The sequence below is a fragment of the Sciurus vulgaris genome (assembly GCF_902686455.1).
Source record: "Sciurus vulgaris genome assembly, chromosome: 11".
Classification (NCBI taxonomy): Eukaryota; Metazoa; Chordata; class Mammalia; order Rodentia; family Sciuridae; genus Sciurus; species Sciurus vulgaris.
The window spans coordinates 69,532,389-69,558,674 of record NC_136472.1 but is presented as its reverse complement, the minus strand read 5'-3'; the positions used below and the strand labels follow the sequence as shown (position 1 = coordinate 69,558,674).

Below are 26,286 nucleotides of genomic sequence, written 5' to 3'. Positions count from 1 at the left end.
TCCTGCTATAGATAAAAGCCATCAATCTGTCTGTACTCAGCTCTTTGTTGGCATGTGGAAAAGAAGGCAAAATAGTCACATCCTGCCATTTGGGAATTTATGTGTAATAGGGAAGAAGAAATAAATCTTAGAAGATCATTCTAAATTCCAAGTTGTAGTTGTTGGGAGCCAGTTGAGTGGTTCAGATAATAAGAACTAGAGGAACCTCTAAATGGAAGAAACTCTGTTATTGTTTCACCTTTTGACATTCTATGGCTCCAACTCAATAGAGCCCAGAGTATAAGATTGTTTTGTATGAAAAGATTTAAAAGTTTTTTGATTTCATGCTTAACATGCACTAGCAATTTGGTGAAGTTACCATGTCATGCTAAATATTTAATAGGGATAAAACATACATTGAGATGGAGAATGTAAGTCATCTCTCCTCTGTGCCATGTAGTCTACCTTTGTGTTTTTAATTTTGAATCTCACAACATCAGAAGGATTTAGAATAGTAAAAGACTGTACAGAGAGGAGTGACATGAATGATGAAGACTATAGAAAGTATGAAATCAAGAACATTCAACTCAGTTCAATAATGTCAGTTGTGTCTATTATGTATGTGCCCTTCACTGTTCTGTGTATGGAGATGGGACAGTAAATAAGACGGATACATTCTGTCTTCAGATAATTTACAGCCTAGTGAAGACACTTTAGCTGGAGAAGAGGAGCCTGAGGTAATGTAATTTCTATCTTCAAATACTTACGAAGTAGGAAAAAATCAGATTTTTTTTTTTATATTAGCAAAGATGTAGAAGTAGTAAGAAGCATGGTGGGTTTTTTGATGAGAGACATTATGGTAGAAAACCACTAAGGAGTTGTAAAGGAAAGTGGAGCCTAGGTAACCAGGCTGAGATATGTGTACCTGTACCTGAGCAATGGGTAGGTTCTTGAGCAAGGACAATAATCCTGATCAAAGTATCTGAATTTTTTATCATATTTAGAATTGACCTTCAAAGGACCAAAATTGCATTGATCTATGAGAATAGAGCCAAGTTCTGATAGGGAAGGAGACCTAGAGATGTTCTTTTTGATCACTGTCCTAGGGCGTTGCCCCAGGACTGGGGACTGGAATGCATGACAGTTAAGAAGGTGATATAATCCAAGATCTACATATTCTTGGATATCTTTGTAATCCACTCCTCCCTTTTTTCACGTCCTGCTGAATTGCTTTGTCAATGAGGGAAGGAAGAAAATGTTCTTTTTAGAGGAATGTTACCACAACAAAAAACTCATCAGCACAAACTGTTCCAAAATAACACAAAAGCTGTCACCCTGCTCTTCTCTGCACAAGTGGGGAGCTGTTCTTTTTCAGCATAGCTTCTGTATTGCCTTGGCTTTTCATGCTCTCCCTGCAAGGTTCAGGCCTCTTGTGTTAGAGGCCCCTGCTGTTCTGGGGTATCATAGTCAGTCACAAGCTATTGTCCTTGAGAGAGAAAGTAAAATGTGGGTGCTTAACTCAATTTAAACATATGAGACAGTTTTGGAATTCAGAATCTAACTAGAAAGTTGGACAGATAACTCAGGGATTAGAATGTCAGGTAATGGATGCTGGCCAAGTTGTACTGGTTGATATTGGTAAATTTCTCAGGTAACTAAAGTGAACTGAAAGATCTATCTCAGTGCTGGAGCTTTTAAAATTTCAGCCATTTTTGATGTGAATCCTTCTTATTACAGATTATTGTGACCAGACTGTTAGCTTTCTTTGTATGAATTAAAACATGTCTTCAGGGGCTCTTACACTATTATCTCAGCACCTACATTCGTATATGTATTGTACTTGCTTCTTATAATGTCTCTCTCTCTCTCTCTCTCTCTCTCTCTCTCTCTCTCTCTCTCTCTCTCTTTCTTATTGGTACTAGGGTTTGAACCCAAGGGCACTTTACCACTGAGCCACACCCCCAGTTCTTTTTTATTTTTTTAATTTTAAAACAAGGTCTTATTAAGTTGCAATGACTGGCCTTGAACTGGTAATCCCTCCTTGCCTCAGCCTTTCTAGTTGCTGGGATTATAGGTGTGCACTGCTGCATCCTGCTCTGTTTCTTCTTTGATTCATTTTCATTGGTTAATTGATGTATTTATTCTACTGTGAACTGTATAGATTTACAGTAAACTCAGCAGGCATCTTATAGAATATACATAATCATTTGTTCAGGGACAGCTAGTTTGGCTGCTCAATTGCTATTTTTGTTTTCTTCTGGATAGAAGGCTGTGTATTAGGGCCCTTCAGATGAGCAAGATGGCACTATAGGTGATGGTGTACTTCTTGTAAAGCTGGCAGGATGTTCCACCATACTGGTAGTATAGAAATTCATGACCTGTGTTCTACTCTGAGTTCTGGTGAGACACTGCCCATGGACAAAGGACTTGTACAGGGGATAATGTTGTCAGATTGTTCTGATACTTTGAGGTGGGCAGACATGAGCCTGCCTAAAAACACTGCCTTCTTGACTGGACCCAGAGTTTTTGAGAACAGTGTTATTTTCTTTTCTGGAACCCACATGGAAAATTAGGGTATTTATTTGGCCATTAAACAAAATCTTATTGAATACATATTATGTGTCAGACATTGAAGGCTAGGGAATTACACAAGAGAAAAGATTTCTGGCTTGGCATGGTGGTATGCACCTGTAATCCCAGTGACTCTGGAGGCTGAGGCAGGAGAATTGCAAGTTTGAGGACAGCCTCAGCATCTTAGTGAGGTCCAACAATTTAGTGAGACCCTGTCTCAAAAAAAAAAAAAAAAAAAAAAAAAAAGAAAGAAAGAAAGAAAGAAAGGACTAGGGACTTCACTCAGTGGTAAAGCACCCCTGGATTCAATCTCCAGTATTCCCCCTACCACCAAAAAAAAGTTCCCAGCATATATAAAGAACTATCAACACTCAACAATAGAAAACAAGTAAATCAATTAAAAATGGGAAAAGATTTGAACAAAGACTTCATCAAGGAAGATATATGGTTGACAGTATTATTAGCCATTTAGGGAAATACAAACTTAAACCATAATGAGAATCTACTGTACAGTTATTAGAATGACTAAAACTTTAAAAATCTTAAATGGACAATACCAATGACTGGGTGAGGATTGGTGAGGAAGAAGAGTCACTAGAACACTTACTGATGGGACTATAACATGATATATCATTCTGGAAAAGTTTCACATTTTTTTTTTTTTTCTTTTTTTTGTGTGTGTGGTACTGGGGATTTACTTCAGGGGTGCTCCACCACTGAGCCACATCCCCAGGTATTTTTTAAATTTTATTTTGAGACAGGGTCTTACTAAGTTGCTGAGACTGTTCTTAAGCTTGTGATTTCCTGCCTCAGCCTCCTAAATTGCTGGGATTACAAGGTGTACACCAGCATGCCTGATCAATAATTTCTTGTAAACATAACTTACTATATGTCCCAGCAATTCTACTTTTAGGTATGTTATCCCTATAGATAAATTAAAATTTATTATATTCATATTAAAATCTATACATGCATGTTTATAGCAGCTTTATTCATAATCTCCCCAAACTGGATATAATCCATATGTCCCTCAGTTTGTGAATGGATAAACACACTATGAAAAACTACTCAGCAATACACAAGGAATGAACTGTTGGTGCACACAGCCTAGATGAATCTCAAAAATATTATGTTGAGTGAAAGAAATCAGTCTCAAAAATTTATGATTCCATTTATATGATATTCTGATAAAGGCAAAACTATAGGGATGGAAACTAGGTCAGCTAGGGGTTAGGAGTACAGGGAAGGTCTGAATGAGAGATTTTTTGGGGGTAATAGATTTGTCCTGTGCCCATCACATCAATCTAGATATGTATTAAAATTCATAGAACTATGTACACAAAAAGCTGATTTCATCATATTTTAACTTTAAAAAAGTTTGTAGCATACTACCTGACGTATAATTCAAGCTTGGTGAATGCAAGCTACTTTCTTCTTTTACTTTCTTCTATATTTCCCGGAAATTGACATATATCTGACAGTTGTATTTTGATGTTTGTCTGATTGATGTATTTATCTCACCAAATTGTGAGCCTTTTTAGGGCAGGGACTGACCTTATTTAGTTTGTTACTGTTTTCTCCAATGGCTAGCAGATCCTATTACAAAATATGAGTTTTATCACTTTGTTGAACTGACCAATGTCACTGTAACAACATGGTATTAGGCTGAGATGGATGTTCAGAGCAAGGGAGATTTCTCATTGATTTTTAGGTGGGATGGATAAATAGCTGTACAAGTGCAAGAAGCAGCAAGATCTATCTACTTAAGATTCTATTAGTTCTATAGCACAGAGTTAATGCCTTCTGTTCTGGAGCCACACGCACCTGACTTTCCCTCTTACCACCTATGTAAACTTGGTGAAATTATATAATCTCTGTCAGCCTGTTTCTTCATTAGCAATTAGAATAATAATAATGATAGGTACCTTATGAAGTTTCTGTGAACCATAAATATGCACCTGATACAATGCTTGGTACACATAGGAGACTCAGTAACAGTTTTTGTTGTTATCATTACCATAAGAAAGAACTTTTTTTTTTTTTTTTTTTAACTGGGAATTAAACAGGGGCACTTAAAAACTGAGCCACATTCCTGGCCCTTTTATTTTTTATTTTGAGACAGGATTTTGATAAGTTGCTTAGGGCCTCGCTAAGTTCCTGAGGCTGACTTTTAACTTGCAATCCTCCTGCCTCAGCCCCCCCAGTTGCTGAGATTACTACTTGCAGGATTATCGTGAGAATTTAATGTATGCAAAATCCCAAACACCATGCCTGGCATGTGATGCATGCTCACTCTATGTTTTTTCCCCCTCAGGATGATGGTACAATTAGTGAAGTCTGGCCTGTATAGCAAGAATTCCAAATTAGCCCTCCCATCATCCCATGGCACTACAACATTCAGGTATGAGTGCTACCCACAGCAGTGTGACTGACTTGACTAGGGCCACATATTTCTAGGGGTTACATACATCTTTTCTGGAAGCTTGCTCAGTCTCCTACCTGTGAACTGTAAAAGAGATCTGGCTTTTAAAAAAAGGTCTAGGTGATGATACCTTCTAATATTTCCCTACCCATCTGAAACACTAGTGGATTTTGAACAGCAAGTTGTATTATAATACTTTAGGAGATGTGCTTGAATTTTAGTAGGATAGGAGTAGACTTCTTCGGCTAACATTGGCTAATTTGGATGAAGATAAGTAGCCAGGCTATACACAAATGTTTTACCATGATTAATAATAATTATTATTCTGCCTTGACCTTGGGGTCCTTGCTTATATTCAGATAACTCCAGACCAAGTGTTCCCTGCCTCTAATTTCTGCCTTACCAGCTCCTGCTGTACATGCTGCCAGTGATCTTCCTTAACTATATTTTCTGTTCTGGATCTCCTGAAGGATTTCCATTTTCTGTTCTTCTGACTTCTTGTGCCTAATGCTACATTTTTTTCCACATCTGGCCTTAACCATTCTTAGGATTCTCTAGCTAGGCAGTGGCACATGTCTATAATCTTAGAGACTTGGGCAGCTGAGGAAGGAGGATTGCAAGTTTGAGGCCAGCATTTGTAATTTAGTGAGACCCTATCTCAAAATAAAAAATAAAAAGGGAGCTGGGGTTGTGGCTTAGTGGTAGAGTGCTTGCCTAGCATGTGTGAGGTTTGAGTCTCAGCACCACATATAAATAAAAGAATAAAATAAAAGTCTATCAACATCTAAAAAAAATAAAAAGGGCTGGGGTATAACTCAGTGATAGAATGCCCCTGGATTCAATCCCCAGTACCAAAAAATAGCATAAAATAAATTGTCCAGACATACTCCTATCCTCTTTGTATCATAAACATTGTCTATTTCCACTTTGCTTAGGTGGTTCTCCTTGCGTAGAATTAAACTCTCATAACCCTCTCTGTCTATATCAATCTTAGTTCTTTGGAATGAACCAGCCTTACTTTTCGTGCACCCTCCCTGACTTTTTCATCCTCACTAGTTTCCCTCATTTCAGTATTAAGTCCCACAGCACATAGTCTGTATCACTCTAGTTAGTACTTAATTAGAAATTGTCTTTCTTTGTACCCTAATGATTTTGACTGTGTTGTTTTGTCTGTAGATTTGTCTTTTTGTGAAGCTACTGGAATTACTAAAGTACAACTCATCCAATTACTTCTACCTTGTAAGGGGAGTATGGTGGAAAGGGAGCATCCTATTATGTGTCAACCCAGCTGATTATATATACAGTTTCATTTAATTCTCAACCACTCTGTGAGTTAGTTGTTATTATCTCCATTTTAGAGATGCTGAAACTATGAGTAGCTTACTTTTGCTTATTTAGTCTAAACTTGAATCTGCTCTTTAGCTAGTGCTCCCACTCTGGCTTTAACTCATCTGACTAATTCATGTTATGATGCATTCACTCCCTTACTCTATGCTAGAGTCATTCCAAGCATGCTCTTCATATCCCAACACTGTGCCCTTGCCCCAAGCCCAGATCCTGGCAGAGCAAGAGTATAGTGTCGATTGGTCAATGGAATGGGAGCTAGGGTCCTTTGGATTTGTGAATTTCTCCCCACGATAAAACTGAATCAGTTGGATTGTTTCTCTGGAGTTGCTCAGGCTTGGGCTCTATCCATGTTAGTGTATGACTTGTAAGTCTGCTTTCCTCTGTGACCCCTTTCTCTGCCCTGTTCTGTGAATCATATGCAGAATCTGATAGATAATTTTAGTTGAAATAATGGAAAAGACTTAGAGAAAAAACACTAGAAGGGCACCGGAAAAGAAAAGAAAAGACACTGAGAATACCTAAAGATTGTGTAACAGAGCAAAATTATATTTTTCTAGAGCAAGAAAGATGACATTTGTAGGTATACTTTCCCCAATTATTAGTTATTGGACCTTGGGAAATTTCTGAAATTCTGTGAACTTTCATTTCCTCATCACAATTTCTACCATAGCAAATATGAAATCATGTATATCCAGTACCTTGCCTGTGGCTAGTTATAGTTGCAATATTACTGTTTTTTCTATTCTTAGTACCACTGCTACAATGTACTAGGCCTATGCTACCTACACTTTTGTATCCTTTTCTCACAGAGTCTTTACAAGAATTCTGTAAGACTGATAATATTTGTAGTAAGGGAATTGACTTAAGACTGACAGTACTTAGTTTTCCATTTTTTGCGGGGGTTACTGCAATTCAGATCTGCATCAGGCTGATGACATTGTTCTAAACATGGTTTGTAGTGACGATTTCATACTTTTGTGATTATGCTAAAAAACTGAGTACTATGCTATAATTAGTGTGTGAATTATATTTCATAAAAATGTTTAAAAATGAAAGTGTTGCTGCTTTGATTGGAGTGGTAGTTACCTTCTGCTTGCCTTTCTATAATCCAATCTGTAAGAATCTTTAGAACTCAATAACACTTTGCAAGCCTTATTGATTTCAGTTTGTATTTCTCTAACCTCTAACTTTGACAGAGATGCCTTGGTGCTTCCAAGTTTGAAGTACCAGAGACCCCCAGTTTGCTGAAAGTGAGTTTTGGGTAGGTATCTTGTGACTTGAGGACACCAGGACACCAGACTGTAGAGTCCTAGGGCATTCTCTTTGGAAAAATTTTGTCCTTCCCTTTTTCCCTTCATATCTCCTTCCTCCCTTCCTTCTTTCCCTCTTCCTTTTTTGTAGTAGGCCCTGCTTCTGAGGAAACAAAGATGTCAGAGAAGCTGTGAGAGAACTCAGGTGGTAATTCCCTCTTGCCACATGACAGAGACCTGAATCCCTTTCTTGACCCTAATCTTAAGGAGCACCATATGGAGAGTCATCAAAGACAACAGGCTGAGTAGTTTTGGTTTTGTTTTCCTGGATTCACCTTCATGCTCGCTCTCGCTCTGCTGCACTCCAGGTCTCCCTTTGATTCCCACTGCTGTAGTATCACTCCCAGGCACCACTTTGGCCCAGGGGAAGCAGAACTTTCCCTTTGGTTTCTGTACCCAATTCTGAACATAGATTTTCTTTACTTTCCCCTTGCACAGCTTTTTCTTCTTAAATTTGGCTATATGCAAATTAACCTCAGTATAGTTTTCTAATAGATACATTTCAGTTGCTGTAGCAATTCTTCTTTGACCTTATTTGGAGATACCTTTCTGCCTTTCTTCTTTTCTAGCTCTCTGCTTGTATTCTGGTACAATCATCATCCTATCTCCTACTTCAGTGGAATATTCTGAGCCCCTGCCCTTAATCCAGGCCAAGTACAGATTGAAGTCTTCTCAGGTTCTTGGGACATAACAGAGAGGACCAAAATTGTGACATTATTCTTCAGGTGAAACCTGCTCCTGAGGCTAAAAAAATGTCCCATCCCTGCTCTTCCTTGTAAATAATTATAGGGAAGTTGTCATATTCACCTACCAGGAGTGGCTCATAGTCAGTTTATGGGTTGCAACTTCCATTGAGTTCAAGTTTTGTGGCCCTATTTTTTTTTTGGTTTCTTAGAATAAACTATTTGAAAACTGATTTTTTAAGATCTGGGGTGTTGCTATGTGCCTAGGCTGGCCCAGAACTCTTGGGCTCAGTCAATCTTCTTGCCTTAGTCTCCTGAAGAGCTGGGACTACAGGCATGTGCCACCAAGGCTGATTTGGACTTTGAGTTTTTTTATATTTCTTTATTTAGACATACTGGGGGAATGAACACATGTGCCTCACACAGACTAAGCAAGTGTTCTACCACTGAGGCACCCCCCCCACTCCCTATCCCCATAGTGAGGATTGATCCCAGGGCCTCATGCTTGCAGGTAAGTTCTCTGTCACTGAGCTACTTCTCCAGCCTGGACATTGAGTTTTTAAAAGTCTAAGTATCAGTTTTGGAGTTCAGGTCCACAGTATGTAATATATAGCTGTAGGGCCAAGTAGTTTGGGTAGTTTTACTTTTCTCATCTATAAATCGAGATGAAATAATATCTCTTTGCCATTGGCAAGCCCTCAGGCTACTGAAAGAGGTGTATAAACAGCCAATGACAGTAACACATTTTTAAAGACTGTAGTGGTGGCATTCCATAGGAACTTGTAGGAGTTTCAAGAGGGAATAAGGACGTGATCTAATATGTGCTGTATAGCAGAAGATACATTGTCAGTTGGCATTCAGAAAAGGATACCAGTTGCCAGACAAGCTGGGCTATGCAGCAGAGAGAGTAGGCATAGTTTACAATCTGTCCCATTGCCTTGGCCAGATACAGGACGAGGCAGCAGCTCCCCCAGACGGTGGCTTGCTTTGACAGACAAGGAAATTCCTTGTCACCAAGCAGGCTGTTGTTTTGCTTCCTCCCCTCTTCGTTGTAAACAGTCTTTATCTATTCTGGGTGACAGTCCTGTTTGGGGGGTACAGGGATTAATTAACCCCTTGTAAGGTTTCTTTGTTTGTCTGTATAATGTATATATGTCTGTCTATGTCTCTGGTGTTTTCTTTGTATGTATGTATAAGTCATTTTTTGTTGTTTGGATATAGTCTTTTCTGCATTTTTGATGTGTTGTGAATGGCAGAAAGTGGAGGAAAGGAGAAGAACACTGAGCCAAGAAGGAGGGGCTGAGAAGAAAGCCCATAAACCAGATCAGGGACCAGGGAGAAGGTTGAGGCAAAGGTTAGGCCGTATAATATAGTATTCAGGACTTTCAGGTAAAAGCAGAGCAGAAGAAGGTCATAGGAACCCAAAGATACTGTTAGTCTAGGCACGTTTGTGGGTTTCTACAGAATGGTAGACAGAATGCAAGGGCCAGGAATAGTCAAATCATCAGAGAGAGAAAAATTCTACTTAAACTTCTGACTCTTCCTATCCAAGGAAGAATGGGCAGCTGGCTCCCAAGGCCCTTCTTGCCTTGATTTATTTGTTTAATTTTTGATACTGGGAATTGACCCAGGGGCACTTTACCACTGAGCCATATCCCCAGTCATTTTTTAAAAGTATTTTTTAGAATTTTTTTTTTAGTTGTTGATGGATCTTTATTGTATTCATTTATTTATATGCAGTGCTGAGAATCGAACCCAGTGCCTCATATATGCTAGAGAAGCACTCTACCATTGAGCCATAACTCCAGGCCATCCCCAGCCCTTTTACTGTTTTATTTTGAGACAGGGTCTCACTAAGTTGCTTAGGGCCTTGGTACATTGCTAAGGCTTGGCTTGGAACTTGTAATTTCTTCTGCCTCAGCCTCCCAAGTTGCAGGGATCACAGGCATGTGCCACTGTGCCTGGCCCTTGTTTGCCTTTAGACCTAACTGGCGTTTGTGTTTGTTTGTGTATTTATTCAAGTCTTTGTTCATGTTATATCTGTTCATGTATCACATTCCAATGCACTTTATGGCATTAGGAAGAATTGGTTCCCAGTGCCATGGCTGACTTACTTGTGGATTAATAACATTCTTTTTTTTAAAATTTATTTTTATTGTAAACAAATGGATACATGTTGTTTCTCTGTTTGTATATGAAGTAAAGGCGTACCATTTGTGTAATCATACATTTTACATAGGGTAATGTTGTTTGATTCATTCGTTATTTTTTTCCCTCCCCCCACCCCCTCCCACCCCTCTTTTCCTCCCCCCACCCCTCCCACGCCTCTTTTCCCTCTATACAGTCCCTCCTTCCTCCATTCTTGCCCCTTCCCCCCCATTACCCCCCATTATGTGTCATCATCTGCTTATCAGTGAGATCATTCTTTCCTTTGGATTTTGAGATTGGCTTATCTCACTTAGCATGATATTCTCCAGTTTCATTCATTTGCCTGCAAATGCCATAATTTTATTATTCTTTAAAGGCTGAGTAATATTCCAGTGTATAAATATACCACAGTTTCTTTATCCATTCATCTTTTTATTCATTCTTATGTTGTTCTCTCCTTGTTTCCTTACCTTTTTTCTCTTCCTTCTCCTAATTTATTTAGTGTCTGCTCTGTGCTGGATGCTGGATATACAAAGACTAATAAGGTAGACACATTTCCTTCCTACAAAGATCACACATATTATTGAGGCAGAAAGACATACATGCCCATTGCTGGTAAATGTTATGGCAAGAGAAGAGTTCAGTGTACTCTGGAAATATAGAAGAGGGAAGTTAACCCATGTGAGGATTTCAGAAAAAACTACTGTGATGAATTTTGGGTGATGGGTAGGAGTTAACCTGGGGAGAGGATTGAGAAGGATATACCAGGTAGAGGGACAAATATGATGTTTTTGGGGATTTGTAAGTCAGTGGCTTCTTTTTTTTTTTTTTTTTCTTTTTTCTTTTTTTGGCAATGGAGATTGAACACAGGGTCACTTAACCTCTGAGCCACATCCCCAGCCCCTTTTTATTTTTTATCTTGAGACACAGTCTTGCTAAGTCTTCCTGGTCTTGAACTTGTAATCCTCCTGCCTCAGCCTCCCGAATCACTGGAATGACAGGTGTGTGCCAACGTGCCTTTCGTTTCAGTGGTTCTTTTAACTTAACACTGGGATATAACAGTTGGGCATGGAAAGAGAATTTGAAAATTAGGTTGGAAAGATAGGTATTAAGCAGTTTTGTGCCATACTGAGGAACTTGAATTTTATCCTCAAAACAATGAACTAGAAGTAAACAGAGCTGGTTGTAATTTTGACTGAAGATATGTTCGAGTAGGCTTTGCAGAAGAGGTGAAATTGAAACTTCATTTTAAAAGATGAGATGGAGTTTATCAGATAAAGAAAGGAAAGAGCATTTTAGGAAAGGAAAACATTATGAGTTAATGTAGGAGGCAAAAAATATGGCAAGTTTGGGAGACATCAGTAGGGAGGTGTCTAGAGAACAGTTCCTTCATCTGTAAGATAGGGACACCAGTAATATATACCTTCAGTGGTATATATAGTAGGTGGTATGAGGCTCAAAAAATATACTTGTAAAGAATGATAGTAGAGTAAAACAGACATTATTACCTCATGTGCATATATGACTACATGATTGATGTGATCCTATAATATGTATAATCAGAAAAATAAGGGATTACACTCAGTTATGTATGATCTATCACATGTATAAATGCATTCTACTGTCATGTACAACAAATTAGAACAAATAAAAATTAAAAATAAATCCAAAAAATATTTTGCATACCACAGAACTATGCATAAATTTCACTATTATTATTGCCCACTTTCTTCATATTTCCATTCAGTGTCCAACTGCATTAGGCCCTCCCATGTGCATGCACATAGTCATGACCTCAACAGTTCAGCACTGACATTATGAGGGCCATTACTTCTTTCTTCTAGCTACCTGGCATCTTGAGGAAGTATAACTAAGATGAGAGGTTCTGGACTGGGGTTTATGGCTCAGTGTTAGAGCATTTGTCTAGCATGCGTGAGGCCCTGGGTTTGATCTTCAGCACCACGTAAAACAACTAAACAACTACAACTAAAACAAAATATTAAAAAAAAAATATGAGAGGTTCCTGGGACTCAGAGTCAGAGTGTTGTTTCCTTCAGGATGAGCCAAAATAAAGATTATGAGCCCTCTTGCCTTGGTACCTAAGTTCTGAATAGTTAAATATTCATGAAGCCTCATCTGCATATAGGCATCATGAAATATGGGTCATTGCCTTAAGTTTTTCTAATTGCTCCTCTTATAACTGTAGAATAGGCTACATTTTATAGGCCTAAGGTGACATGGTGGTAAGCGTCAGAAATGGAATTTGAGTCTGTATCTGTGAGAGTATTTTCATTTTCTTTCTTTTCCTTTGTGTGTATTTTGGAAGGGTACTGGGTATAAAAGCCATGGCCACTCTACCACTGAACTACATTCCCAGCCCACTTTTATTTTTATTTTGATGCAGGATTTTGCTACGTTGTCCAGGCTGGCCTCAGATTTGCAGTCCTTCTGCCTCAACCTCCTGACTTGCTGGGATTACAGGCATGTGCCACCATGTCTGACTGAGATTGTTTTTGTTTTTTCTTTCTTTCTTTCTTTCCTTTCTTTCTTTCTTTCTTTCTTTCTTCTTTCTTTCTTTCTTCTTCTTTCTTCTTTCTTTCTTTCTTCTTTCTTTCTTTCTTTCTTTCTTTCTTTCTTTCTTTCTTTCTTTCTTTCTTTCTTTCTTTTTGTAGTTATAGATGGACAGCATCACTTTATTTATTTGCCTATTTTTGTATGTGGTGCTAAGGATCAAACCCAGTGCCTCACACATTCTAGGAAAGCCCTCTGCCACTGAGCCCCAGCCCCAACCCCAAGATTATTTTTCTTATATGACACTTCAGAAGCTTTCTTATGTCTCTGGGTAATGAACAAGTTTCTTGATTAGATGAGAGTGGAAAATTGTGACATCAAAGGCAATAGGGGGTTGAAAGAATTGGAGAGAGAGTTGCTGGGCTTTTTCTTTGGCATTGAATGATAGCCCTTTCTACCACACAGAACAGTGGTTTTTGCCTTCTAGGACAGGCTCTCTTTTATATGTCTGCTTCACATAGGTGCTTCCAATGTGTCTGAATAATCTCTGTGTCCTCAGTTCCCAGCACAGGACTTGTTATATAGTAACTAAGTAAATGCTGGTTAGGCAAATGAATGAAGAAAATTTCTTATTTAAAGGCTTCTGGTACCCCTGACACTTGTATTACTCATTTCTGCCTCCTTTTATGGTACTATGATATTCTAAGAGAATATTTTGTTTATTCCCACTGTCTTTTTAAAATTTATATTCTAAAAAGTGTGAAGTAATCTCATTATGGTTTTGATTCCTATTTCCCTGGTGACTTATGATGTTGAGCATCTTTTCATGTGATTAATGGTTGTTTGTATATCTTCTTTGGAGAAATGTTTTTTCAGAGCCTTTGCTCATGTTTAAATTGTCTTTTTTTTTTTTTTGCGGTGCTGGGTATCGAACCCAGGGCCTTGTGCTTGCAAGGCAAGCACTCTACTGACTGAGCTATCTCCCCAGCCCCCTAAATTGTTTTAATTAATTTATTTGGGGGGGGGCATTGAGTTGTTAAAGTTCTTTATATATTCTAGTCCCTTGTCAGATAGATTGTAAATATTTTCTTTCACACTATGGGTTCTCCCTCCCTCCCTCCCTCCCTCCCTCCCTCCCTCGCTCCCTTCCTTCCTTCCTTCCTTCCTTCCTTCCTTCCTTCCTTCCTTCCTTCCTTCCTTCCTTCCTTCCTTCCTTCCCCCCTCTCTCTCCCTCCCTCCCTCCCTCTCTTTCTCCTCTCTCTCCCTCTCTCTCTCTCTCTCCCTCTCTCTCTCTCCCTCTCTCTCTCTTTCTTATTTATTTATTTATTTTTGCTACTAGGGATTGAACCCAGAGGCACTTAGGCACTTAACCACTGAGCCATATCCCCAGCCCTTTTTTACTTTTTATTTTGAGACAGGGTCTTGTTAAGTTGCTTAGGGCCTGGTTAAGTTGTTGAAACTGCCTTTGAACTTGTGATCCTCCTGCCTCAGCCTCCTGAGCTGCTGGAATTAAAGGCATGCAACACTGCACCTGGCTCCAGCCCTTTTTTAGTTTTTATTCTGAGAGAGAGGCTCACTAAGTTGTGCAGGCTGACTTCCAACTCATGAGCCTCCTTCTTCAGCATCTCAAGTAGCTGAAATTAGGGCTGGAGATGTAGCCCAGCACCACCATCACCACCAAAAAAAAAAAAAAAAGAAGAAGAAGAAGGAATGCCTGAGTAGCTGGAATTATAGGCATGTGCTACTGTGCCCAGCAAACCCGCACCTTTTTGATAATATTTATAGCAGCTATGGGTAGTACTCTGCCCTCTATGGGGCTTGTTATTGTGCTTGTATATTTGTTTAATGTCTGGTTGGATTATTTTCATGACCTTTCTCTCCTCCTCCATAGTGTAAAAGTTCTGATGTTGCTCCTCAGAAAGTATGAGGATTTTTGAGTATGCCCATAAACATCTTTAGATGAAAGTGATTTGGCAGAGTACCCTTTGAGTGTCTCTTTTCCTGACCACACCCAGCTTTTAAGCTCTGTTAATTAGCATCTGATTGCTCTTTTGTTTTCAACAATACCTAGAGGCATAAATTGCTTCTCACACCAGTCCAATCATATTAGGACTTCTTTGAAAGAATAATTTCTGAGGTTAATCTTTGAGATGTGCACCCCTACAGAGCTCCTTGTAGCTGTCTTTCCCTCTATTTCTCTCCAGAAAACTCTTTGACCTACAGTTTATTTTTATTAGTAGTTGGTTTTGCTTTCCCTGGTTTCAGATACTTGAGTTCAACTGTTGTCTGAAAACATTAAGTGGAAAATTCCAGAAAAAAAATTCATGACATTTTTTTTCTTGTTGCACTGGGGATTGATTCACATGCTGGGCAAAGTACTCTATCCCTGAGCTATGTCACCAGCCCCTATGAATTTTAAATTATATACTCCTTTGAATAGCATGGTGAAATCTCACACCATCCCTCTCTGTCCCACCCTGAATGTGATTCATTTATCTTTGTTCAGAGTATCCACACTGTGTGCACTATCCACCTAATTAGCCACTTAGTAATAGTCTTGGTTCTCAAATTCACTATCATGGTATCTCAGTGCTATGATTAAGTAACCCTATTTTGCTTAATTATGGCCCCAAAGGATAAGAGTAGCAATCCTGGCAAGTTGAATATGTCAAGAGAAGAATATGTCAGTATAAAATGCTTACTTTAAGTGAAAAGGTAAATGCTTTTGACTTAAGAAGATGTATACTGAGATTGCTAAGATAAATAAATTTTTAGAGTGATTCCATCTGTGAAATTGGGAAGAAGGAAAAAGAATTAATTTTGTGTTAGTTTTGTTCTCATACCTCAAATAGCAGGTTATAGCTACAGTTCATGGTAAATGCTGTTAGGATGGAAAAGGCATTAATTTATCATGTATAGGAGAAAACACAGTATGTAGGGTTCAGTATTGTCCACAGTTTCAGGTATCCATTGAGGGTCTAAGAATGTATCTCCCTCAGATAAAAAGTACTACTATATCTCCACTGATTCTACCAATCATTTCCCCGATGCCTTTCACCACAATTTCCAGTTTTTGAGAGCATCCTTAGCCTTGAACTTCTCCATACTCTGTAGCAAATATAGTCATATCCTTTCTAAAGAGATTTTAAATTCTGTCTCATAGCCTACTTTCTTTCCCAGCAATATCTTAGAACCATGGTTATAGAGCTGTGGGTAAGAACGATGACATGCTTCTCTCTGAATGACACTGTCACTTTAGGAGTGAGACCTTGGTGGAGGGGTTTTAATCCCAGACTATAATTTTCATTTTTATGAGCCAGGAAAGTCGTAATTGGGGCCCCAATATCCTCAGTGGTGCTGTCATCCAAGATGAAGTTCCTGTCTTGTGAACAAAGACTGAGCAGAAGAAGGCAGGCCCACCTCTTGGCCATACTTATAACCCCTCAAAACAAGTAGCTGGGGCCAGGATGAGAAATGTTAGTGTTTTGTTCCTCCCAGTCATTTAACTGTCCAACTGGAAACCTGGAGAAGAAGGCCTGTTTTCTTGGTTGTACCATTTTGGAGCAGAGTTTCTGTCTCACTGAGTGGGGTGGGATGGAACAGATCTTATTTCAAATACATGCTTGCTCTTATCAAATTTTAGTAGATTTTCTTGAGCATATGTATATTCACTTGCTGTAAGCTCATTTATAGCTTTAAATGGTTGCTTTTGAAAAATAAATTTACCAATTTCGTTGGAGGGTCATGAATCTTCTCATGCTATCATGCCAGAAGTACCCTCTAACCCATCAGTTTTTGTAAATATTCTTTCTTGTGCATTCTGTCCAGTACTATATGTTCATCCTTTATAAATGTGGCAGTATTGACCCCAATTAAGAACATGGTTCTCTCTGGGGACATCTATTCTAATTAGTGATCTATTTCTATCCTCTTATCATAAGACAAAGGTTCCCCAGCCAGTAGTACTTGGCTAGTTTGCATACTTTGTTCCTAATAGTTTGTAAGACTGAATGTTAGAGTTTCCCAATCTTTGCCATTCTGGCTAGGTACCTAGCAAACTGCAACCATAGATGCTGCCTTTAGAATTTTACCTGCATCGTGGACCCAGTGTCATGGTGAGGATCATTCCATGACAAAGACTAAACTTTATCATCAACCTCAGTGAGATTTTCCATACTGTCATATGCTGGGTGCTGGAAATAAAGGAATAAAAGGAGAGGTGAAGATGGGTGCAATGGTGCATGCCTGTAATCCCAGTAGGATTACAAGTTCAAGGCCAGCCAGTTCTGGGCAAATTAGCAAGGCCTTGAGCAACTTAACAAGACCTTGTCTCAAAATTATAAATAAATAAATAAATAAAAGGGCTTGGGATGAAGCTCAGTGGTAAAGTGTCCCTGGGTTCAGACCCCAGTAACCCCACCCCTGACCCCCCAGAAAAGGTAGCTCAGTGGTAAAGCACCTCTGGGTTTAATCCTAGTATTGACAAAGGGAAGGTAAAGTTGCTGCTGTGGACAAAGTTCTCCGACCAGTACAGATAGCTGTGAACAACTGAGGAGTCTATAGTATACTAAATGAACACTGTAGTAGTGTCACAGAAGAGGACATAAATTAGCTTTATCCATGTCCAGAGTCACTGATCCATACTCTGATTCTGAACGGATGACTAGGTATGATAGGAAGGAGGAGAGCGTTTTAGATGAGGTTTGCATGCACAAAAATATTCCACTGGTGAAAAGCCTGGTATTCTGAGAATGTGAAAGAATTCGTTATCATTGGGAATGGCAGTGCAACTACACTGGGTCAGAGGAGGTCTCCAAGAGCAGAGGCATTTTCTACATTGACCTCCTAGGTTCTGGACGGCATCACAAAAAAAGAATTTAAGGACACATCAGGTATGAGAGATTTATTATAAAGGGGAAATACACACTCAAGAATGGGAGTGCAGACAATCTCAGAGAGTGAGTGAGTTGTCTCATCTTGGTCTGGATTTTTAACACTTTGGGACAGTAGCTAAGGGGCTGAACTAGAGTTGGAGTCAGGGCAAGATTATGGAATTTTCTGCCAGTTTTTCCTTGCACTTGTGCATTATCTTTGCATATTCCAGTCATACTACTTACTATATAGGAAGTTTCATTAGCATCTTAAATCTCCACCTAGGAGTGTATACTTTTTAAATTTGTTCTTTTTAGTTATATGTGATAGTAAGGTCTAGTTTGATATATTTATACAAACATGGAGTATATCTTATTCTAATTAGGATCCCAGTCTTGTGGAAGTACATGAGGTTGAGATTCACTGTGGTTTATTCATATACGTACATAGGAAAGTTATGTCAGGTTCATCTATTATCTTTCCTATTTCTATCCCCATTCCCGTCCCTTCATTCCCCTTTGTCTAATCTACTGAACTTATGTTCTTCCCCTCACCATCCCCTTGCGTGTTAGCATCCTCATATCAGAGAGGACATTTGAGCTTTGATTTTGGAATTGACTTATTTCACTTAGCATGATAGTCTCCAGATCCTTGCATTTACCAGCAAAAGTTATAAAATCATTCTTTTTTATGGTTGAGTAATATTCCATTGTATGTGTATACCACATTTTCTTTATCCACTCATTTGTTGAAGGACACCTAGGTTGGTTCCATAGCTTCACTGTTGTGAATTGAGCTGCTATGAACATTGATGGGACTGCATCACTATAGTATGTTGATTTAAGTTCATTGTGTGTATGCTGAGGAGTGGGATAACTGGTTCCTTTCCAAGTTTTCTGAGGAATCTCCATACTGCTTTCCAGAGTGGTTGCACCAATTTGTAGGCCCACCAGCAATGTATGAGTGTACCTTTCCCCCCCACATCCTCGCCAACATTTATTGTTACTTGTATTCTTAATAATTGCTATTCTGACTGGAGTAAGATAGAATCTCAGTGTAGTTTTAATTTGCATTTCTGTAATTACTAGAGATGTTGGACCTTTTTTTCACATTTTTTTGACCATTTGTATTTCTTCTGTGAAGTGCCTGAATAAACAGCATCTTTACTGTACTTGGATAGTAAATCAGGAATCAACAAACTTTTCTTTAAAGGCCAACTAGTTAATATTTCAGGCCTGACTGTAGGCAGACCATACAGTCTCTATATAACTAACTATCATTATATAGTGTAAAAGTCAGTGTGGTGAAATATCAATGTAGTTTTAATTTGCATTTCTCTAATTGCTAGAGATGTTGACCGTTCTTTCATATATTTGTTGAATGATTGAATTTCTTCTTCTGTGAAGTGTCTGTTCAGTTCCTTTGCCCATTTATTGATTGGGTTATTTGGGTTTTTTTTTTTTTTTTTTTTTGGTGTTAATCTTCTTGAGTTCTTTGTATATTCTGGAAATTAACACCTTATCTGAGATATAGTGGCAAAGATTTTCTCTCGTTCTGTAGGACTCTCTCTTCACACTTGATTGTTTCTGTTGCTGTGAAGAAGCTTTCTAGTATGATACCAACCCATTTATTGATTTTTGATTTTACTTCTTGCACTTTAAGAGTCTTGTTGAGGAAGTTGGTTCCCAAAGAAACATGTTGGAGATTTGGGCCTACATTGTCTTATAGTTGGTGCAAAGTTTCTGTTCTAATACTGAGATCTTTGATCCACTTTGAGTTGAGTTTTGTACAGGGTGAGAGATAGGGGTTAAATTTCATTCTCCTACATATGGATTTCCAATTTTCCCAGCACCATTTGTTGAAGAAGCTTTCTCCAATGTTATGTTTTTGGTGCCTTTGTATATGTAGCATGAGGTAACTATATGTGGGTTTGTCTCTGTGTCTTCTATTCTATTCCATTGGTCTTCATGTCTGTTTTGGTGCCAGTACTATGCTGTTTTTGTTACTGTAACTCTGTAGTTTAATTTAAGGTCTGGTATTGTGATGCCTCCTGCTTCACTTTCCTCACTAAGGATTGCTTTGGCTATTCTGGGGCTCTTATTTTGCCGAATGTATTTCATGACTGCTTTTTCTGTTTCTTTCTTTTTTTCTTTTTAGCTATAGATGGACACAATATCTTTATTTTACTTCTTTATTTATTTATGTGCAGTGCTGAGAATTGAACCCAGTGCCTCACACATGCCAGGCAAGTGCTCCAGCCCCTGCCTTTTCTCTTTCATTGGAATTTTAATAGGATTTGCATTAAATTCATATAGCATTTTTGGCAGTATGGCCATTTTGATAATATTAATTCTGCCTATCCACGAACATGGGAGATCTTTCCATCTTCTAAGGTCTTCAATTTCTTTCTTTAGTGTTCTGTAGTTTTCTTTGAGGAGGTCTTTCACCTATGTGCATTATAATATAATGAGACTAGGGTAATTTTTCAATCACTAGTCTTTTTCTTTTGGTACTGGGGATTGAACCCAGGGCTACTTTACCACTGAGATACAACCCCAGCCTCTTCCTCCTTTGTTTCAATTTTGAGTTAGTGTCTCACCAAGTTGCTTAGGGTCTTGATAAGTTGCTAAGGCAGGCCTCAAACTTGTACTCCTTCTGCCTCAGCCTCTTGCTGGGATTCTAGATGTGTGCCACTATGCCTGGCACCAAAGTCTTTTTTTTTTTTTTCCCCCCAATTTATTTATTTGTGTTACTGGGGGATTGAACCCAGGGACACTGAGCTATACCTCTAGCTTTTATTTATTTATTTATTTTTTCTTTGTGACAGGGACTCCCTAAATTGGTGAAGCTGGCTTCAGTCTTGTGATCCTCCTGCCACAGTCTCCCATGTTGGGCCCAGCTGCAAAGATTTTGATCACTAAACGCATATACTCCCTAAAGGAGTAGTCCTCTCAGATACCATGTATCTTGAGGTTTTGTTGCCTTTTTAGTCAGTGGGCAAGCTGTGGGCAAGTATGCTGGTGTAAGGACATAGGCTGGGGTGCTCAGCAGTCATTTGTTCTGCATTCCAAACATTTATGGGAATTTCTCTAAATAAAAATTCCTATCTCAGGAGGAAGCAGCAGTTGATGCACCAAGGAAGGCAGGTAGGGACTAACCTGTAGAGGGTCCTGCATAAGGCTGGGAACTTTTGATTTTAAGCATAATTAAAACTTTCAATTCAAAAAAAAAAAAAAAAAAAAAAACCTTTCAAAGTAAGACAGAACAGAAAGTAAGACTCATAGAACAGACAGACAGTATCTTTGAAGTTGTAGACTACAATGCCTCTCCCCCCTGCCCCTTTCCTTTTGTGCTATTGGGAATTGAATCTTGGGTCTCTTGCATGCTAGGTGAGCTACATTCTCAGTTCTTCCTTATTTTAATTATCACCATTGTGGATGTCCTGGCACACTGACTTTAGATAGCAAGCACTTAGGAAATAGCCATCTCCTACCTCTTTTATCCCTCTTTAGGGAGGGATCTACACTACTGTAATGACAGGTTCCAGAATTGTATATTCTTAGTATTTTTATATTCTCGTTAAAATATATTTTACATACACACATCCACACACATCTCGTACATGCATCCATGTACGAGAGAGAGCTTATTTTGTGCCAGGTACTATTCTAAGATTTTATTTAAATTAACTCATTTATAATGCTCTCCATTTGAGGGTATTATGAGATTTTGTACTACTGATAATGTCCATTTTACAAATGATATGCATGATACATTGAAAATAAGTGATAGAACCAAGATTCAAACCCAGGCATCTAAGCTTTAGCATCAAAACTCTAAACATTCTGCTACATGTTGTAGGAAAAACTCGGGTAAGAGACACTCATTCAGTTATTAATAATGACATACTCTGTTCTATGCCAGGCCTTATACTTGTGCGTGGGTCTATGGAGCTAAATTAATTATTCATTTAGATGTTCAGAAAATTTATAAGATGCTGAGTGAAGAGATAAATGATAAATAAAATACAGTATTTAGTTTTGAGTTGCTTAGGGAGACTAAGTAATTATAGAACAGGTGGGATAAACTTTGTGATAGATGTATAATCCTGAGAACTAAGGGGTAATTAACTCACCTGGGACAAGTCTGGAAAACTTTACAGAGAGAGTGACTTTATTCTTAACAAACAAAAAATGGGAGAAAGGATTTTATATGGAGCACCTTATGCAACGTTTTGGGGTTGTAATAAGAGTGTGGTTTGTTTGAGGGGCCTGAAGTGACTTGATGTGTCTAGAGCAAGAGTTAGTAGCTTTTTCTGTAAAGAGCCAAGTAGTAAATATTTTAGGCTTTCCTGGCCATAGAGTCACTGTAACAGTTACTCAATTCTGTCTTAGTAGCATGAAACAGTCATATCAGTGAGTGAACCTGGTAATGTTCCAATAAAATTTTATTTACAAAAGCAAGTGGCAGGGCTGGGGTTGTGACTCAGTGGTAGAGCATTTGCCTAATGTGTGAGGCACTGGGTTCTATTCTCAGCACTGCATATAAATAAATAAAAATAAAGATCCTTCAACGACTTAAAAAAAAAAAAAAAGCAAGTGACAAACTGGATTTGTCCCATAGCCATAGTCTTTTGACCACTGGTCTGGAGTGTAAAGTCTTAATAGGAAAAGGGAATGGTCAAGACTGGGAAGTAAGTCTGTGGGTTACATTGTAAAAGACCTTGAATGCCAGATTGAGAAGCTAGGACTTTGTCCTGGAAGTAATGGAGAGTCATGAGGTTTTAAGTAGGTGAATTGGTCTAGTTAGGTTTGTACTTCCTAAAGATTATTCTAGTGTTTAATATGGTAGAAGTGAGACTTAAGATATACAAAAATGAGTGAAAAATGACTCTCCTCTCCCTACCTTCTAGCAGGGGCTTCTATGTCATTGTAGACAGGCATTTCATCCCTGAAACATCCGTGTCCCAGCACTGTGTGTTAAAGACATTCAGAGCTACTCCTTGCTGGATGTCAAAAGGAGTTGGGTAGTACAGAGAAAGTGACTTTTGTGGCTTCTTAATACTAAGCGGTGTCCTTTCAGGGGAAGTGGGAGTGGAAGCCATGTGGTTTGGTTTGGAAGACATAGAAGGAAAGTAATGAGGAACAAGGTTGGATGGGGAGGGAGCATTATTAATTGGTTTTAAAAAGAACCCAGGAGAGCTGCCCAGATCCCTATATCCAAAGTTGTGCTGCTCTTCTTCTGGCCTGTGTTAGTGAACTCTGGGCCCGCATTGTGGGAATTCTGGAGAGATGTCTCCTCTCTTCTCTGCTCCCACCCACACTACTTCACTACTGCTTAACACTTGGGATGGGGTTGTATGCTTTTGTGCCAGCTCCTGGGAGATCACTTTTCTGAGCTCATGAGCTAAATATACCTAGTGACAGCTGGTGCCTTGGCACTTCAGTGAGCTATTAAGCTGCAGTTCTAGCCAGTGCTCCATTCCTCATGGTAAGGCAAATTAGGGCAAATCTTTTAGAGAGCTTCCTTGGATATTCTTGAGGGAGGAGCTGCTTGTTCTGAGTCTGAAACAGTAAATCCTTTTTGTGGGAGCCAAAAGTGGCCTGTTTTGTTTTGACTTTTTTTTGCTTTTGAACTTTGTCTTAAATCAGACTTTCGCTATTAATTGGATATGGGACAGTGTTTAAGATGTGGTAATGAGTACCTCAGATATATTAGACATCAGAATAATAGTTAAGTATAATATTCTAGTATGTTAGTTATGTTTATGACTGAGTAACTGGGAGCTTATATCAGGATATGGTTTGGCAGGGAAGATAGACATATAACCAGACTGATAAAAGTATGCACAGTAGTTGTGTGAACATAGAAAAGATCATCTTTGATGAGGAATCTTTTTTTCCTGCCAGGCGTGATGGCACATGCCTGTAATCCCAATGATATGGGAGGCTAAGGCAGGAGAATCACAGGTGCTAGGCCAGCCTAAGCAACTTGGCCCTGAGCAATTTAGCGAGACCCTATTTCAAAATAAAAAATAAAAAGGGGTGGGGTTGTAGCTCAGTGGAAAAGCACCCCTGATTTCAATCCCAGTACCAAAAAATTTTAAAAAATAAAAAATAAAAAAGTGAATCTTTTTTCTCTTTATTTCACTCTCCTTCCAATAATAATTATAACTAACTTTTGAGTTGTGTGTTAAAACTTAGAGTTATTTTGTGTACATCAGGAATCATAAACTCAATGCATTTGAGGAACTGAGGGTATCTTAAATGAGTACTGTGGGCCTTTTAAATGCATTTGCATAAATCTGTGAGTGGTAGGAACAGTGGCAAACAAGAGAGCACATGATTTTTCATAAGTGGGCAGCTGCTGCTCAGCTCTCACAGATTGATTGTTACCTTGTAGACTTGTGAACCTAGGACAGGTGCCAACAGGTTGGGACTTGAGGCCTTCATTAGCTCCCTCACCACCAAATGTCCCATCTCTAAATTCCCCCCTTCTTTTGATATGGACAGTTGATATATTCCTCAATTTTAAGTAATACATGAAAAAATACAGAAAATGTTGTATTTGAACACTAATTTCTAATGAACAGTCTACATAAAAATAGTGTATTTCCTGGGCATAGTGATGATTGCCTTAATTCCAGTGGCTTGGGATGCCTGGGCAGGAGGATCACAAGTTCAAGGCCAGCCTCAGCAACTTAAGGCCCTAAGAAACTTAGTGTATACAAAAAAAAAAAAAAAAAAAAAAAAAAAAAAAAGTGGTCTGTTTGCTTTGAAGACATAACCTCATAATGAATCCCTTAGCTGCTGCCCTCCCCTTCTAATTAAATTGTAACCCTTAAGCCTCTCCCATACAAAATTGTAAAAGTCACTGGAGTTTGGTATTGTTAGATCCTCTTTTTGTTGTTACTGTTTTAGAAGACAGTGTGAAAAGTAGGGCTTAGGTTCAACTTTACAATATACTGTGGAACCAATAAAAAGATCCTTGTAAAGGCAGTTTATGACTTCTGCAAACATGTCTCATCCTACTCAAATGAGAGGGATAATTAGCTCTCAGTCTGAGAGGATAATAAGTTAACAGGCTGAGAAGCTTGCCCGAAAGCCACATAGGAAGTAAGTGGCCTATTTTATAGGTTCTGATCTCTTTATAGTATGTTGCCTTTCTGAATCTTAAGGGCCTGATTGTTGCAGGGCTTTGTTAGGAGGATTGTCACTTCTTTGTTCTCTAAAAGGGTTCCAAGAAGAATCAGACCCTTCCTTCACACACAGTGTCTATCTGCCATGTCCATCATTTGGCACCATCTTCTTGTTGATCTTGTTTTCTGACTCTGTTCCCTCTTTACATTTGTTTATGGCACCACTAAGGCTTGTATGTGAGTTCCTGTGTAGTAGATACTTTTTTTTTTTTCCCGAAGTACTGGGCATTGAATCCAGGGACATTTTACTAATGAGCTACAGTCCCAGCTATTTTTATTTCTCATTTTGATATAGGGTCTCATTAAGTTGTCAAGGTTAACCTTCTTGAACTTCTGGTCCTCCCACCTCAGCCTCGCCAGTCACTGGGATTACAGGTATAGATTTGCTTTTTACACTGTGTGAGCTTCTTTGCTATCTACATACTTCATGATCAGGCTTGACTATAAACAAAAAGTGCTATTTTTGTGGGTTACCTATAAACAGCTGGTTTCTCCTATCAGAGAGTTTCCTAGAGTTATCTGGTAATTGTAAAATCCCCTTCTTCGGAGATTTTAGCATTTCTCCTCCTAAGGCCCATTGATAGCTCAGTGAGGATAAAGATTTTGTCTGTTTTGGTTACTACTTCATGCATTTCTAGTACCTGGAACTGTACCTGGTACATGGGAATTTTTATTAAACATATGTTAAAGTGTTAGTTACTTGGGAGACTGAGGCAGGAGGATTGCTTAAGCCCAGGAATTCAAGTCCAGCCTGGGAACATAACAAGACCCCTCTTAAAAAAAATTGTGTGTGTGTGTGTGTGTGTGTGTGTGTGTAATGCATGTGTATATATACGCATGTATGTACAATATATTTTTATGGTTTAAATATGAGGTGTCCCCCAAAATCTCATGTGCAAGATAATACAAGAAAATTTAGAAGTAAAATGATTGGCTTATAAGAGTCTTGACCTAATCATTACATTAATCCTCTGATAGGAATTAACTAGGTAGTAACTGTAGGCAGGTAGAACTGGAGGAGGTGGGTCACTGTGGATATGTCTTTGAGGTATATATTTTGTTCCTGCTGAGTGAGTGGAGCAGTCTCTCTGTTTTACCTTAAGCCCAGAGCAGTGGAATTGGTCATCTATGAACTGAGACCTCTGAAACTGAGCACCAAAATAAACTTTTCCTCCTATAATTTTTTTTTTTTTTTTCAGATCTTTTGGCCACAGCAGTGAAAAAGCTGACTAAAATGTATGTGTG

At 38.7% G+C, this 26,286-nt stretch overlaps 1 protein-coding gene across 8 annotated transcripts in view; it reads left to right on the top strand.

Annotated features, from left to right (window-relative positions):
- Nucleotides 1-26,286, top strand: part of STIM1 (stromal interaction molecule 1) — a 221,516-nt gene that overhangs the window by 129,400 nt on the left and 65,830 nt on the right. The window lies entirely within an intron of this gene.